Source organism: Canis lupus, chromosome 4 (genome assembly GCF_048164855.1).
Source record: "Canis lupus baileyi chromosome 4, mCanLup2.hap1, whole genome shotgun sequence".
NCBI classification, from domain to species: domain Eukaryota; kingdom Metazoa; phylum Chordata; class Mammalia; order Carnivora; family Canidae; genus Canis; species Canis lupus.
The window spans coordinates 49,654,701-49,672,524 of NC_132841.1; the positions used below are offsets into that span (position 1 = coordinate 49,654,701).

A 17,824-nucleotide genomic window follows, 5' to 3' on the forward strand; every position below is an offset into this window, starting at 1 on the left:
TTATCACTATTATAAATTAATTACTATTATTAATAATTTTTTCTTAAGCTTATTGTCAGTTTTCCTTAACTAGGAGATGATTTCCATAAGCTAAGGAATTTTATCTGTCTTGTTAATATCTAATGTCCAGGAGATATGCATTCAATAAGTATTTATTAAATGAGTTAACAAATGAGTGAATAAAATAATGAAAATCCACATCCATCTGGACATAAACAAAATGGTCTTGCTCTCTCTGAACTTATTATTGTTTAGCCAAAAAACTTATTGAGCTCTACATATAAAACAGTCAAATTAGTTCAAAGGCAAAATGGCAAGGCACTGAAATCCCCAGCCTTGAATCCAGAGAGACATGGGGTAAGGAGTGTTTGACACTAGCTCATTGCTTTGGACTAGCTCTTAGAATTGTGACAAATCACCTAACCATCTTGGGTCATAGTTTCATTTGTTACACAATGGAGGTAAAACTTTATAACATATTGGAAGATTTAAAACTGATAACCTATGCAAAGTGTTTGACATTGTATTAAGTACTCAATAAATGGTAGCTCTTGGAATTTTTATTAGGAATCTGTGGAGTTCCTCCTGTACAAAGTGAGTTCATATGTCCATTGATCATCAATTACAACATATGTCAAATAGAATTTTCCTCGGTGTCCTTTAATCTTTAATTCTATATGTCAGAGTTTATATCTAGAATGGGAACATCAGTTATATGACATGTAAGGAGTTGACACTATACTTAGATTTTAAATACTTTCTTTTTAGAGGCAATGTAACCATTTTTTTGGAAATATTTCAGAGCTTTCTTCTGCATGAATGTACCTCAGGCAGTTTCAGCAAGGAATGTCTCTTTGTGCCAGTTTGATATTCTTTATTTTATATTGGATTGAGCTCACTGGAGGAAAATGATAAATCAAGGACATTTATTTGCAATAGGTTTGTGGTTTTACAAATGCAATGCTGGTAAAAATAAACCAAGTCATTTGTATTTAACATCCACAAACATCGCTTCAGAGTGGAGAAAAGGTTGAGAACTGAGTTAAGTCAGAATTTGAATGCCTACAAATGACCTTGACACTTAAGTATTGCATCTGATGAACTTCTGTAGGGTTTTTCCCCCCAATTCTTTCTAGCTACTTAGAAAAAAATACTACTTATTTTCTTTGGGTTTGAAAAACACTTTCCTGAAAGAAAATAACTTCTATCCTAAGATATTTGAGGTTTAAACTAAATACTAAGTAACTTGCTTCTCAAGTTATATTATTTAAGCTCTCCAACACAACACTCCCAGGAAGCATCTTTTTTATGTACTCTAAAATATAAATACTCTTTTACAAAAAAGATCAAGAGAATGGAACAGCCTCGACCAATTGAATATCTCTTAATTATACATGCTAATGGACATGGGAAATAGTTCAGAGAATTTCAAACTTCAGGCAGGCTTCAAATTATTTATATATTGCTCTGATATAATTATATATTTCTCTGGTCAGAAAATACAATTTCTGCATATCAAATGTAAAATTACTCAAAGCAAATTAAAAAGCTTTAAGCGAAAAGACTCACTATTCACTTATACTTTCACTTTTTGAGGCAGGGAGATAATATAAATTATTTGGTTGAAGTGAAACAATATATAAGGATTCCCCCTTTCTTTCTTTTGCCTTCATTGCTACCCCATATTCTTTCTCAGCTTTATGCCTCACATCTTTGAAGTCAGCAGGGAAGTTTAGCATTGCAGCCTAAGTAATATTTATGCTTTCTCATAATTGAACTATAAGCTTCATATGGAAATAAGAATAAGAGAAGACAAAGATGGAGTATTTGTCATCAGGCCATCCCACTATTTTTTTAAAAAAATAAACTATAAAAACTGGTTAGAACATTTAAAATTCAATTGTCTGCTGTTTGGTATAGTCTGGACAGCAGGTGCCATCATTGAGAGGGATACATGGCTGTTGAACTCCATTTGTACCTTGGCTTTTCCCCTAAGAGAATATTGTAATAATAGTGGTTAGTAAACTACACCCCCTTTTCTTCCATTAAAGTATTTGACAATCCTTGTTCTAAAATATGGTGCTGGGAAAACAGGTTTCAAGCAGAGTGCAGTGGTCTCAGCAGGCAGAGGACACAGAGTTGGAGTTGAGGACTGCCCTCACAGCTAGGATTTGGGACACCTGGTCATACAAAGAAGGAAGTAGGGAAGGAGCTTCAGAATCCTATATAAACCACCCTTCTTAGCTTCTTTACCAACCTTAGGCTATGCATAGGAGGTCTAGAAGTGAGAATCACTCAGAGAGGCTGGAGAGCTGGACAAGTACTTCAGAGCTTACAGTATATTGGGAGACAGAACTTGAAGTCTGAGCCCAGCTACTGAGAAACTCCGGAATGGCATAGTCTAGGAATAAGGATCATGTCCTACTTTCTTTCTTTTTTTTTTTGGATCATGTCCTACTTTTAAGGGAAAAAATGAAATACAGTCATCCCCACAAAGCCTCAAAGTTTAACACTGTCAAGTTAATCTGCCTATAATCTAATTGCCTGACAGATTTTAATTAAATACTCTTCAGAAGGTAATATTCATCAACCACGTATCTTCCATGGTGTCCAATGGAAGAAAGTGACAAGCAATCAAGAGGAAAAAAGATTCAATCATAGCAAAATCAGAGATAATTGAGATAGAGACTGTAGACAACATCATCAGTATAACTGTAATCATATGATAAAGACAACTGAGAAAAGGATGAAAAATGGAGGGAAAAAAACAGAATTTCAACAGATACAGAATGCATTTAAAAACATTCAATGGGGACACATGGGTGGCTCAGTTGGCTAAGTATCTACCTCATGCTCAGGTTATGATCCCAGGGTCCTGGGATGGAGCCCCAAATCAGGGCTCCCTCCTCAGTGGGGAGTCTGCTTCTCTCTCTCTCCCCCACCCTCTTCTCATCTTCTCTAAAATATGCTCTCTCTCAAATAAATAAAATCTTTTAAAAAGCCATTAAATGTATATTCTAGGACTACGAGGTATAACATTTGAAACCAAGAATTCTTCAGGTGATTTTTAAGAGCAAACTGGAGATAGAAGAAAATTGGATTTCTGAATTAAAAGACAATTTTTTTTAAAAGACAATTTTATAGAAAAAATCCAAACTGGAGTACAAAGAGAAAAAGATTTTTAAAGATAGTGCTAAGAAACAAGTAAAGTATGAATTGCATAACATCTTATAGTTAGTGTTCCTTTAAAAAGGGAAAAGTACTACTTGAGCATAAAAAATATGTTAAGAAATATTGTTCAATTATTTTCCTAATATGATGAAAAAAACCCAACCACAGATTTAAGAAATTCAGCAAATCCAATGCAGAATAAATACAAAGAAATAACAGCTAACTGCATGATAGTTAGAAAGTAGATATTTTAAATATAACCATATGAAAAGTATATAAACAAAACAATAAGACTGAAGGCAAACTTTTTAACAAAATTGATGAAAGTACAAAGAGAATCTTTAAAAGGTTAAAATGAAAATACTGCCAACTCAAAATTCTGGTGCAGATAAAATTTTTTTCAGTAATTAAAATGAGAGAAGTGAAGGTTTTAAGAGAAAAACCCTGATATTTGAATAAATTTTTGCCAGCAGGGTTAAGTACAAAAATTACCCAAAGGACTTCTTCAGGTTAAAGGAAAATGATCCTAAATGGAAGAATAGAACTTTCAGGGAAAAAAATACTAGAAAGGTAAACATGATAAATAAATATAAATGAATATGAATATTAGCTATTTAATAAAAGAAAAATAATGCCTCATGAAAGGTATATTGAAAAATCACATTTAACACAAAGGATAAGAGGTGTTAAATGAAGATTAAGTGTTACAGGTTTCTTTTATTCATTGAGAAGTCATAATGAATGAATTCAATCAGTAATGATAAATCTAGGATGCACATTTTAATCTGTAGAGTAACCACTAAAAGAATAAAATAACAAAAGAAAGTGTTAGTGAAGAGCTAATAAAGGAATAACATTAACACTGATTTTTTTTTCTCTTGGCTATGTTAACTACTGATGGGCCCATCAAAGGCATTGCTCTTACATATTCGTTTTATTTATAGCATTTCCTTTTGATTCCTTTTAGAGTTTCCATCTCTGATTCTATCATCCATCTGTTATTGCATATTGTCTACTCTTTCTTTTATATAAAAAGTATACATATAGGAAAGGAAGAAATAAAACTCCATTTGATAGTTGACATGAATGTCTATGTAGGAAATCTCAAATAATCTTCAAAAACTAAACAAAACAAAAACAAAAACGAAAAAACCAAAACTTCTGGAAGTTAAAATCATGTATATAAGATTGTAGGATATATGGCTAATGCACAAAAGTCAATTGTTTTTCTATATGCTCGCAATGAAGAGTGGAATTTTCAAATTACAAAGTCAATACCATTTGCAATAACAACAGCAAAAAATGCAATATTGAGTTATAAATCAAACAGTATATGTGGTAGACTATAAAACACATATAAAAGAAACCAGGGTTCTAAATCAATGGAGAATTATTCTGTTCATGGATTGGAATAAGTATTATTAAAATATCAATTTATCCCAACTTAATCTGTAGGCTATAAGATGTTATGCAATTCATACTTTACTAGTTTCTTAGCAGTATCTTTAAAAATCTTTTTCTCTTTGTACTCCAGTTTGGATTTTTTTCTATAAAATTGTCTTTTAATTCAGAAATCCAATTTTCTTCTATCTCCAGTTTGCTCTTAAAAATCACCTGAAGAATTCTTAGTTTCAAATATTATATCTCATAGTCCTAGAATATACATTTAATGGCTTTTTAAAAGATTTTTATTAAATAAATAAAATAAAATAAAATAAAATAAAATAAAATAAAATAAAACATAAGTTGGATCTTACTGCATTTAAGTTTCTGTTCTATTAAAGAAATTACTAATGAAATTAAAAGTCACATGCTGTGACAAAATATTTGAAAAATATATCTTATAACCTTGTATATAAAACCACTGGGAAAACTTACAACTCAAAAATTAAAAAATAACGATATTTAAAAAGATTTTATTTATTTGAGAGAAAGTATGCATGTGTGCACGAGCAGGAGGAGGGACAGAAAGAGAAGGGGAAGCAGACCACCCACTGAACAGGGAATCTGATAGGGGTCTTGATCCCAGGACCCTGGACCATGACCCGAGCTGAAGGCAGACACTTAACTGAGTGAGCCACCCAGGTGCCCACAACCAGATTTTTTAAATGGGAAGAAACACATCTGAACAGACAACTCTTCAAAGAGGATAGAAGGATGGCAAATGAATATATGAAAAGAGCTTCAACATCATTTGCCATTAAACAAATGCAAATTCAAATGAAGTCACCACAATGTACACTATAATGGATAAAATTTTAAAAACTGACAATAACCAATTGCTGATGAAGATTCAGAATTCTAGGATCTCTCATTCATCATTGATAGAGGTACAAAATGGTATAGCAACTTTGGATCAGTTTTCTAGTTTTGCAATGCTCATCATAATTTTATCACATGCTTCAAGTCACACCCATCATGCCCAAATGATTTGAAAACTTATGTGTACACAAAACCTGTATGTGAATAGTACATATATTCATAACTTTCAAAAAGTTGAAGCCAGCAAATTGCTTTTCAATAGTGAATGATAGTTACCTGGTACATTCATATAATGAAATACTATTTCTTAGTAAAAAGTAACAGAGTATTAAAAAAAAGAAAAAACAGAAAAAAAAAAAAAGAGATCAGAATGGCAAACAACTTGTAGCCAAGAGCGATAAAGATTAAAAAAAGATCTACTGACCAAAACAAAAACAAAAACAAAAACCTTGTTTAAAAAATTGGCCAAAGCTTCAAGCAGGCAATTCTCAAGATTATTAACTGATTAGCAAATAAAAAGTGAGCAATATAATTTATCAAAGAGATACAAATCATTAACACAATGTAATATATCCATGTACCTAACAAACAAATGTGGCTAACATTAAAAAAGGATTATATCTAGTGTTGCCAAAGTGCTGCCTGTTACAATGCTAGTAAATTAGAATTGCCACTTAGAAAATCATTTGTCAGTTTCTAAGATAAACATATGCATACTCTATGACCCAGCAAGTAGCTCCACATAGTATAAATTCAAAAATAGTACTTAGAGTTTTTAAAAGATATATACAACATGTTCTAGCAGGGGTTTTTTTCCTACAAGTTTTAAAAAGATTATCCTTTTTATGGCTATGTAATATTCCATTTTATATAATATGTAGATATACATATATGTATGTAAATAAAATATACTATATATATAATCTCACATCATTCTTATCTGTTCATCTACCAACGAACACTTAGGTTGCTTCCATATCTCGACTATTACAAATAAGCTGCAAAACATAAGGATGCATATCTTTTTTAAATTAGAATTAGTATCTTTTTCTTTGGGTAAACACCCAGTGGTGGAATTATTGGATCATATAGTATTTCTAATTTTACTTTCTTGACAAGTCTCCATACTATTTTCACAGTGGCTATGAAATTTACATCCTATCAACAGTGCATAAGCATTCTGTTCTTTCCACATCCTTGCCAATACTTGTTATTTCTTATCTTTTTGGTTTTAGCCATTTTGACAGGTTTAAGGTATTATCTCATTGTGGCTTTGATTTGTATTTCTTTGATGATTAGACAAATGGGTAATAAAGATGCCATATACATAACACAACAGAACTTAATACAGCCATAAAATAGAATGGGATTGTGCCACTTATGACAACATGAATGGACCTAGAGGGTATTATGCTAAGGGAAATAAGTCAAACTAAGACAAATGCCATATAATTTCACTCAGATGTGGAATCAAATGAAACAAATGAATGAACAAACAAAAAGTAGAATCAGACTTATAAGTTCAGGAAACTGATGATCCGGAAGAGAGGAAGATCAAGAGATGGGCAAGATGGGTGAAGGGAAATGGGAGGTACAGGCTTCCAATTATGGAATAAATAAGTCATGAGAATAAGAGTCACAGCATAAGATATATAGTCAATAATATTATAATACCAGGGGATCCCTGGGTGGCTCAGCCGCTAAGGCCTTCCTTCGGCCCAGGGCCCAGGGCGTGATCTTTGAGTCCCGGGATCGAGGCCCACATCAGGCTCCATCCATGGAGTCGGCTTCTCCCTCTGCCTGTGTCTCTGCCCCACCTCCCCCCGTGTGTATCTCTCATGACTAAATAAATGAAATCTTTAAAATATATACTGTAATACTGTTAGATAGTAACAGATGGTACTATGCTTGTGGTGATCAGAGCATAAATCACAGGGAGATGAATCACTATGTGGTACACCTGAAACTAATGTAACATTGTGTGTCAACTGTATTTTTTTTAAGAAAACAGCTCAAATACCTATCAACAGTAAAATGGATACATATATTGTATTTATATATATATAATATATAACTTGTATATTCCACCTGAAAGTGAAAATATCAAAATATTAAAAATTTTTCTCTCTGAATGGTGAATTAGGAGTGATTTTTGAAAAATAAAATTTCTGTGTTTTTTCTGTTTCTTGAGCTTTTGGCAGTAAGCATGTATTACTTTTTTTAAAATTTTTATTTATTTATGATAGTCACACACACAGAGAGAGAGAGAGGCAGAGACACAGGCAGAGGGAGAAGCAGGCTCCATGCACTGGGAGCCCGACGTGGGATTCGATCCCAGGTCTCCAGGATCGTGCCCTGGGCCAAAGGCAGGCGCCAAACCACTGCGCCACCCAGGGGTCCCGCATGTATTACTTTTTAAAATTTGGAACAGGGGACCCTGGTGACTATGTGCTGGAAAAACTCAGCAGCAGCATTCAGGTCAAGAAAACAAGAGCCGAGGGGGGCAGTAAAATCCAAGCCCGAATGGAACAGCAGCCCCCTCGTCCCCCGCAGCCATCACAGCCACCACCACCTCCACCAGCTATGCCATTCAGAGCTCCAGCAAAGCCTCCAGTTGGACCCAAAACTTCCCCCTTGAAAGCTAACCCCTCACCTGAACCCCAGCCGGATGACATCAAAGGAGAGCTGAGGGCCGAAGCTGACACTTTGAACAGAGGAGCGGCAGCAGCGGGAGCAGGTCCTCAGACTCCGAGCGCCCATCAGGAAGCGATGACGACAGCTCGAGCAGCGGGGCTGGGGACAATGGCCCAGCGCCCCCTCGGCCGCCCGCGCCCGCACACCAGCAGCCCTGCACCAGCAGGCCGGCCGTGGCCAACGGAACCAGCCGGCCGCAAGGAAGCAACCAGCTCATGAACACGCTCAGAAATGACTGGCAGTTGAGCGAGTCCGGCAGTGACAGTGATGACTAGAGTCGGATCTTTCGAAATCAGCTCCTCGTGCACAGATGTGCTGCTGGACCAGGCTGCACCCGCGTGGAGCCCCTTGCTGAGAGGGACGCGCTATGGATCAGTGACTCTAGGAGGAGTTTGAAGCTCTGGAGGGCTCAGATATTCAAGTCTATAACTTAGTGGTGATGGGTGATTTTCTGGCGTAATTTTCGAATCTCATGTTGCAAAGCAGAACTATGGAAGAACTAAACAGAATTACATTTCTATTTGGCTAACACTATTCCTGAAAAACAGACCAATGTACCCCGGTCTAGGTTACTCAAAGGCCGTTATCTTTAGCAGACCAGTGATTCAGTTTTAAACCTCAGCAGCCACAGTTTGCCCCAGTGGTCTGCACCAGTGAAATGAAACCTGGTCTTTGAGGGGTAGGAGAGAGACGGAAACCTCAAACTGCAGCACAAAAGTATGTTAAAACCACTTTAAACTATTGAGACAAAGTGGTAAAGAAGTTTTGTCTGACCCAGTCTGATAAGCCTGTGTAGAAATGGACTCCAGGAGGGAGTCCAAGAGTGTCCTCCTGAGGGTACCCTAGAGCTCTGCTAGCTCAAGCCCCTCATTTACAAATAAGGAAAAAGAAGCCCAGGGCTGGCTTATGGTCGGTCTCCTACCCCCAGTCCAAGCTTTTCCTGCTGCTCCCTCCTTTGAATCTCAGTGGTTGGAACCAGAGATTCTCATGCAAGACGTTGATAGTTGTACATCAGAGCTTTTATTCCATTCCAAAAGACAAAAGTGTTGGGTACTTCTGGCTCAAATTCTGATCCAAAAAGTCCCTAAAGTACATGAGTCTGGGTGAGCAGATTAAGCCAGCAGCCACTGTGTTAACACCTGAGATTCAGTCAGATTGGGGCTTTTAGTTCCATGTAGATCCATGCTACATGTGCTTCACTCGGTGCATTTTAGTAGGGGGAGGTAGGAGTGGAAGAGCGGTATAGTGAAGGAATCTTTCTGAACAAAAGAATCAGCAGCAGGTTTTCAAAAACCAGAATCCAGATAGGAAGCAGTTCTGCAATATGAAATGAGCACATTCTTGGAGAAGGCATTTCTGTTCATGCTTTTGTACCACTGTTTGTGCCTGACTCCCAGAACGATTTGTATTTTTGATACACAACTAGAAGAAAGTCACAAGATTGCCTTTTTGCAGTGTGCAGTTTCCAAATGAATGTTACAGGAAACTAGTCACTAGGAAATGTTCCACATTGAGTAAATGTGTGACAAATTGTCCCGTGATTAGTATGGAGTAGCCCATTTCTGTAATTTGAATGAATACAATTTGAATGTCCTGAGAAATTTCCATTTACTTTGGTTCAGTGGGTATCAAGAACGTTAAAAATGATTTTCCTTCCTTGGGTTCCTGCACTCAAAGATGGCCTCTGCTTCCCCAGCTAGCAGATGGAAGCCACCTGGACCTGGAAAGGAATTAGAGGATTCATGGTGGGGGCTTTGGTGAGAGTTGCACCTTACAGAATCACCGGTTTGATGCACACAGTGGCTCCAGTGAGCTGGAGATTCGGGCCTGGCGCCATTATCCAGTGGCACACTCACCCCCCCACCAAGTATAGGTAATAGTGACACACTAGAACTCTGTGGTAGGTTCTCAGCCCATCCTGAGGTTTCCGTGGATTTAATGGTAGGTAGGAATTTATAATGAATTGGTAATTGTTTTATAATTCCTTGGTAATGACAGCTCAGGGAAGGTGAAGATCTTGATTGGGAGACTTGACTTGTTACTGGATGTGGGAATTGTTTCACTGATCTTAACTTGCTCAAGCTGGGGCAGGTTCCAGGAACTTGAACTAAAAAAAAAATCTATTTAAACCTCTCTCTTTTTTTTTCTCTCTCCTAAAGTCTTTTTTTTTTTTTTTTTTTCTCTCCTAAAGTCTCGATTTATACAGATAAGCTGTGGTTTTTGGCATGTCGGGTCAAGAAGTTTGTTTCTATAGGAAGTGCTTGCATGTGGCACTGGGTTTGGTGAGTTGAGATCTGTGGGCTTCAGGCCTTTCCTCTGTCACCCATCCCATCTGACACTGCACGTTTGTCCTCTAGCCCGCTTCCAGTTTGTTCTCTGCACAAAGCCTTCAGTGGTCCCCTCTCCCCACCCTCTACCTTTACCCACCAGAACAAGGAATCTTTTCCTTTCAGAAATCAAGAATTTGGCCTCATAGATTACTTCTTATGAGTAAGCTTGTGCCAGCCTCCTTGGACTTGTTCTTTGTGCCTCCTCAGTCTCTCTCTCCCTTCTCCCCCATCAGGCCTCAGGCCCGACGCTCTGTAGGTGCCATCTTCGTGGACTCTGTCTGTTTCAGCCCACTGGAGTGCTTTGTGTACACACTGACCTTCCTCTTGCTTGCGCTCTGGTTGCTGTGAACTCCTTAAGAGCAGGGACTTGTCTGTCATTCTCATCGCTACTCCCTGGGGTGTCTACAGGAATAGACATTCAGATGCTTATAGCCTGGTGGGGAGGAGGCAGAGAAAACCAACCAGTGGAGTACAGAGGGTAGACCTGGAGAAAACATTCCAAGCATTTGGATACAGCTGAAAATGATCCATGCTGATTTTCATGCTTTTCAGTCTCTAACTGAATTGTTAAAATTGCCTTTTCTTCATCCTCTATGACTACCATCCCGTGAGTCATTAGGTAAGGTATAAAGACTTAAATCCGAGGTACCCAAGAAGCCATGGCAAGCCAGTAAAGATGTGATTTGGGGAAACTTAATACAAACTAGAGATTTGTGATGATGCCACTCATTAACTATTTTATTTCTATACCAGAATCATTCTTTTCTGTGTGTGGTATTAATATGTATGTGCTTCAGTGGTGGGAAAACTTGAAAATTCCAAAATCTTTGCTATCCTAATTGAGAGGCTGATTAAATAGGGTGTGTGTGTCTGTGTGTGTGTGTGTGTGCGTGTGATGTATTTATTACATTATTTTGAAAGATAATAGTCTGTTATGTGGGTGTATATTAGGTACAGCCAAATTGGATGTTTCCATTTGTCAAGGAAGGTAGGATTTCTGAAACTCAGGCCTTAACCAGTAGGTTGGAAGACAAGACCAATTGAAGCGTTATGAAATGTGTGTTTTTGTCGCTTCTGTCCTGTCTTGGGTTCATTGTCTTATTCTTTAATGACTTTTAAAATCTTGTGCCTAAAAGTTTATTTTGCATAATTATGAAGTAGATGTGCATGTTTACATTTATGTAAAATATTTGCTGTGTAAAGTTTTTTGGTTTATTCTCTTAAAGATCACTATATTTAAGTAAAAAAAAAAAGGTCAGCAATACAAAAAAAAAAAAAAAAAAAAAACTCTTCACCTGGTCAGTTTCAGAAGACAACTTTCTGAAATAAGAAATGACACCCAGAAATGGAGACAATTACAAATTAGCATATACAATTCTGTTTAGCTTCAGGCAAAATTAAAGCCTGAAATAATTTTTACATAAATTCTTCAAGCTCTTGAGTACAGCCTCCAGCCCATTGAACCTCGAGGCATTAATGTCAGAATGTAGTCACCCTACATTAAGTTAGACTCATATTCATAGAGAACTACTAAAATTAGAATCTTTCCTTTGGAGATGCCGTAATGACAGTTTAAGTGAATTTTGCTCCCTCTTGAGAAAATGCTAGGAACAAGGTACCATCTGGTAGGTGTATGTACACATGTCAGTGCATAACTATTCATCATGTCCTTTTGAGGACAATAAAATGGCTGCAAAATCAAAAGTTCACATTTGGAACAGTGCATTTCACACATCTGTTAACTCTACACCAAGTGATATTCTTAATATTTTCTGGAATGAAAGACAAGAGATTGCAGAATATATTTCACAATATTCTACTTAATCACAATGGTAAATCTGCATAAAAATTATTTGTCTTAAAGTATTAAATGGAGTATCAATATGGGCGGCCATGCCTATTCCCAAATATGTTTAATAAACATTTTTTAAAGTAAGGTGATGAAGGGTAATACATGACTCTTAAAATTATTTTCTATAGAAAAATTTTAAAAATGATGATTTTTGCATAGAAATAATTTAGGTAGCATTTGACCACCCCTATTTCTCTGTATGTATGTATACATGTATGCGTGTGCATACGTACATATAGATATAGATATATATACCTCATCATTGATGTAGCAATATCTAATGTGGGAAACAAAGGCAGAAGAAAAACATTAAATTTCCTTACTGTCTACAGCCTACTGACAAGTCCTTGAAAGAGGCAGAGAGATCTTCCTCTAGGAACTCATCTACCTCCATGTTAATACTTTGCTGAGGGCAAAAGGCGACTTTAGCTTAACATTGTCCTGACCCCTCCAGGATCCTCTGAGTCTACTTTAACATATAAAAATTCCTTTAGAAGCTTCCTTTATCTCTACCCTCCAAGATAGGTGTTGGCAATTATCCCCCAAATATATGACTCACTGATACACCTCTGAATGGTCTCATGACTGAGTTTTTACTAAACAGCAATAGATGACCTTTTCCTAACAATAGCTGGCCCCCTCAAGGTCCTGGAAACCATGTTTCCATAATACTGGAAGCCTTGTGCTTGCTATCCCTAACCTCCTTCCAACTTGAAAATATAAAATGTGCCACTCTTCATGACCCCATTGCAGCTCTTTCTGCCCACAGGTCCTGACCCTGTGCTGAATAAAATCACCTTTTTGCACCAAAGATATCTTAAGAATTCTTTCTTGGCCATAGGCTCTGGACCCCAACACTTCAAATCACATCAATATCCTAATAAAATAATAGCAAATAAAAACAAACAACTGAAAATGAGTAACAAGGACGTTATGGGTATCACCAAAAGTGAAGGAAGTCAGTTAAATTTTGGAAATTAATGTAATCCACCAAATTAAGGGATTGGTCTAGAAAATTTTCTGATGTTAATAGATTCAGAAAGACAATTCGATAAAAAAGCATAAAAAGTACTAAATTTTAAGGAGCAAAGTAGGAAAGGCATGATAAAATTCATTTACATAATTCAGTATAGAGATTATCTCTAGGGATAGAAGGATGATTTAACTGAGGAAGGGCACAGATGACCTTCTAAGAAATATGATTTCAATATTATATTTCTTGATAGTGGTTTGGTGTATGTTAACTTCTAAATTAAATATGAATTATCTAATTACATATTCATTTTTGATACATTTTTATGTGATTAAAATATATTACAATAAAAAGAAAAATCAAAGTAGTAACATAGGTAACATTAAAAATAAAAAATATTATCAATATCTAGTCACTTATACAACTGTAGAAAACAGAGATAACCTAAATTGATATTAGAAATTCATGAGAATTCTTCTAATTTTACAGAGAAAAATTCAAACTTTTCACTTGGTTTGTGGTTTTGCAATATTTTGGTTTGCATCTTTTTCCTGAAAATTATTTTTAATTTTTTAACGCTTTATTTATTTATTTGAGAGAAAGAGAAAGACCGACTGTGAGTGGGGGAGTGATAGAGAAAGAAGAAGAGAGAGACTCCTTGAGCAGATTTCCCATTGAGTGTGGAGCTTGGACTCAGAGCTCTACTCTAAGACCTTGAGATCATGACTGGAGCTGAAATTAAGAGTCAGCTGCTTAACTGACAGAGACACCCAGGCTCCCCCAAGATGAATTTTGAAGAAAAAGACAAGCTAAGAACATTGTAGTATCACTTAATCATAAACAAAATAAATATCAAATAGTCATCCAGAAGAATAGTTTGCTATTAACCTGGCTATTCATTTTATGCTTCTTTTTGTTGTTCAAGATAAATGTAAAGGAAGGTTGTGATTATTATGTCTTAACAATGTGCTTTTATTTCAAATCTTATGGTTTTGCTCAAAGTGAAGGAAGAGAGAGAAAAGAAATTGGGATTTTAACACATGAATGAAAAATCAACCTATTTTAAAAGATTTTTTCCCCTTAAATTTTCAATCATTTGGGGATTTCCAGTTCAATCTTTTAAACTATGAAAAATGCTTTAGGTAATTTGGGTAAAACACTGACATTTGAAAATGATGTTTAAAAGGCTCTATAACTTGAAACTTTAAAAATGAACCATCAATTTTAGTGTTGCTGTTGTTTTAGAACTGCAATTAAACATGCCATATGTTAGCTAATCTGCAAATAATACATCTGTGTTCATTTGTGGAATTTCCCTCCTCCAGACTTCTATTCCAAGCTCTACTTAACTGAAGCAACATCCTGTGTTACAGTTACCACACTTTCCTTCTGTGGGCTGAAGATTTTGAAGTCCTCCACATAGCCATGGGTAATCTGCATTTAGTATAGAAGGCTTAGATTTGTGGAGGGAAAGGGGGACAGGTGGGTGATACAATTTTTATCACCTTTTCATCAACAGTTAAACAACAGACTTTACTAAGTATCTATAACTCACTAAATAGCTGTTAGGAATAATAAGCTTACTGCGTAGTTTTACCTTCGAGAATTGTATCATATTATTGAAGAGATAATATACAGGTACCGCACACAATCACAAATTGTATGAAGTCACAGGTGCACGGGGAAAAGTATGTATTAGAAGAGAGAAGGGGGAAAATCGTACCTTTAGGGTACACCTTCACCCTTTCTGACAAATTACTAATTTTCAAGACCCCATTTAATATCACTTCCTCCATAAATGCTTCCCTGCCCTTCCCAGCTCTCCCTACCTAGCCCTCCTCTCACCCATAGACAGATGTAAATCATTTTTTCTCTGTGCTCTCGTAGCACTTACCACAGATTTCTAGGACTTTCTTGTTTGAGCCTTTCCCTTCATCCTGTACTGAAAAGCAACTAAAATTTCAGCAAAACTGTTGCTTTTTTCCTTCCCCAAAGTGTAGGAAAGTATTGTCCCTTTTTAGGGTTCAGTGGTTGGGGTCTTGAAGAATCTAGAGAAGAGGAGGATGGGATGGGAGTACAAGAGGTCTTTGGATGAGTTCAGAAGAGAGTGTGTATCTTGATGCTTGGAGGTCAAAAAGGTGTATTAGAAAAAACGCTTTAGGCATTTATTAATCAGACCATTCCCTTCAGAACATGTGAAGAAAAAAGAAAATCCCTCTTTAATATTTGTTCGTAAATCATGCTACAATATAACAAACAATTCTTAGAGGCTAAATCATAGGGGTCATGGCTTCAGAACCATATAGCCATTTCATAGAACTGTAACACTTGAATATTACCCCTTTCATAGTACATTGAAATAATCCATTTAAATTTGTAGTGGGATAATATTTTGATATAATAACTGTTGGAGATATCTTTCGCTTTCTACTCCCTCCCAGCCCACCTCCTCACCCTGCTTTTTATGTAGCTATTCACATTAAAATAGATCAGAGTGATGAATCAAATGCATTGAAAAAAAGTTTAAAAAATACTCTTGAAAATATGGAAAGGATTTAACCTTGAAAGCAAAAGGTTTTAGTTTGTATGAGTTTGCTAATTTAGAATTCAAAAGGTTAAGTCCTAAAAAAGAGAAAGCTCATATCATAAAGAATATATTTGCAAGAAAATAAAGACAGATAAATCTGTCCTCACTCCTCAAGCCTAAGAATGACACTCAGTAAGATTAGAGTTTTTTGTGGGATCCTGGACAAAAGTAATAGACATTCCAGGAGCATGCTGTCAAAGACTGATTGCCCAGGACAAAAGGGGGGGCTGTGCCATATCTTGAGACCTAAGTGAGTGCCATCTAACATCTGTATGGATAGTGTAGACCATCTAAGACCTAGTAACCAACATTAAGGGGCTCAGCAGAAAGGATGTGCAGTCTGCCAGGCCCTGTCCAAATTATTCCCTGCCAACAAGGTCCCTCCTTTTGTCATAGAGCAAAACACAAAAAACATCAATGCAAACAAAGAATAAACATCGCCTATCCCTTACTAAAAAAAAAAAAAAATTATGAAAAACAAAGTATAGAACTCCAGATACCTAGAAGACAGGTGACTGATGGTAGTTTGAGAGTAGGAACCTTCAGCTATACATATATATGGGACTGTAGGAATTACCTAAGATTGTTTCACATATTAGTGACTCTCAATCAGGGATAACTCAATCTCTTCCTCCTGGAGACATTTGACCATGTCTGGAGACATTTTGGTTGTCACAAACTGGCAGGAAGGAAAAGGTGGGGGTAGGGAGGATGTGCTATTAGCATCTAGTGAGTAGACTCCAGCAATGTTGCTAACTACCCTACAATACACACAACAGCCATCTTACAACAAAGAATTCTGTATTTCAGTACGGAGGTCATGAAAACCATGCCCTGGAATGTGACTTGTAGTAAACAAACTTTTGTTATGCCTACTCTGCATGAGAACATGATTTACTAGTGATGCAGTAGTTTTATTTTTGTCTAAAAATTAAGGTTAAGTGGAAGAGAATGTTCTCTGCAAACGGGAGAGAAAACTCTCACGGTGATGTTCTTTTTTCCTTCAACTCTGTGTTCAGCGATACTATATTAGTAACTTAAAATTGGTCATAGTGAAGTATTTACATAAAAGTTGGCAAACTAAATAAATTGGAGCTTTTTATTTTCACCCCCTGGGCTGGTTGTTGAATATTTGCCAGTATACATAGTATGATTACTGTTTTTCAAAGATTAGTTGCTAGTTTGGGTAATATAAGTAGAAGGAGGAAGCCCAGTTGGAGTTGTGTTTTTTTTTAAGATTTATTTATTTATTTATTTATTTATTTATTTATTTATTTATTTATGATAGACAGAGAGGCAGAGACACAGGAGGAGGGAAAAGCATGCTGGTCCATGCTGGGACCCTGACGCGGGACTCGATCCCGAGACTCCAGGATCGGGCCCTGGGCCAAAGGCAGGCTCTAAACTGCTGAGCCACCCAGGGATGCCCCCAGTTGGAGTTTATGAAGAGTCCAAGTGAGAGATTGTTAGCCTTATTGGCCAGATATAGTGGAGTTGAAAAGAAGGGGACAGATTGAAGAGAACTAAAGAGATTTACTAGTGATTAATTGGGTTGAGACATCAGTTGCTTTGGGCCAGTGGGTGGATGATGGTGCCATTTACTGAAATGGAAAACCCATGAGAGGAATAGGTTTGAAGTGAATAATGGTGAGTTACCTCTTGCACATGTAAAGTTTGATCTGCCTCTGATATTAAGTTAAAACATCAATCAAGCAGATGGACACAGACATATGCTCATTAGTGTTAACATTATAAAGGACTAAGATTTACTGTTGTTAATATTACCGAATCCAAATATTCAAATAGAATTGGAATTAACTTCATTTAATGGCATGGGATTTGAGTTTTATTCCATCTTATTTCTCCTCCTCCACATCATACATACTCCTTGTTTATCAGATGTTGAACATCAATCTGGAAATCCCTATTCTAACTCCAAGGACTTCAGTTGCTTT

General features: G+C 36.4%; 1 pseudogene; it reads left to right on the forward strand.

Moving 5' to 3' along the window:
• The first annotated feature begins 7,836 nt into the window (after positions 1 to 7,836).
• Positions 7,837 to 8,501, forward strand: LOC140631414 (ELL-associated factor 1 pseudogene; annotated as a pseudogene).
• The last annotated feature ends 9,323 nt before the right edge of the window (positions 8,502 to 17,824 follow it).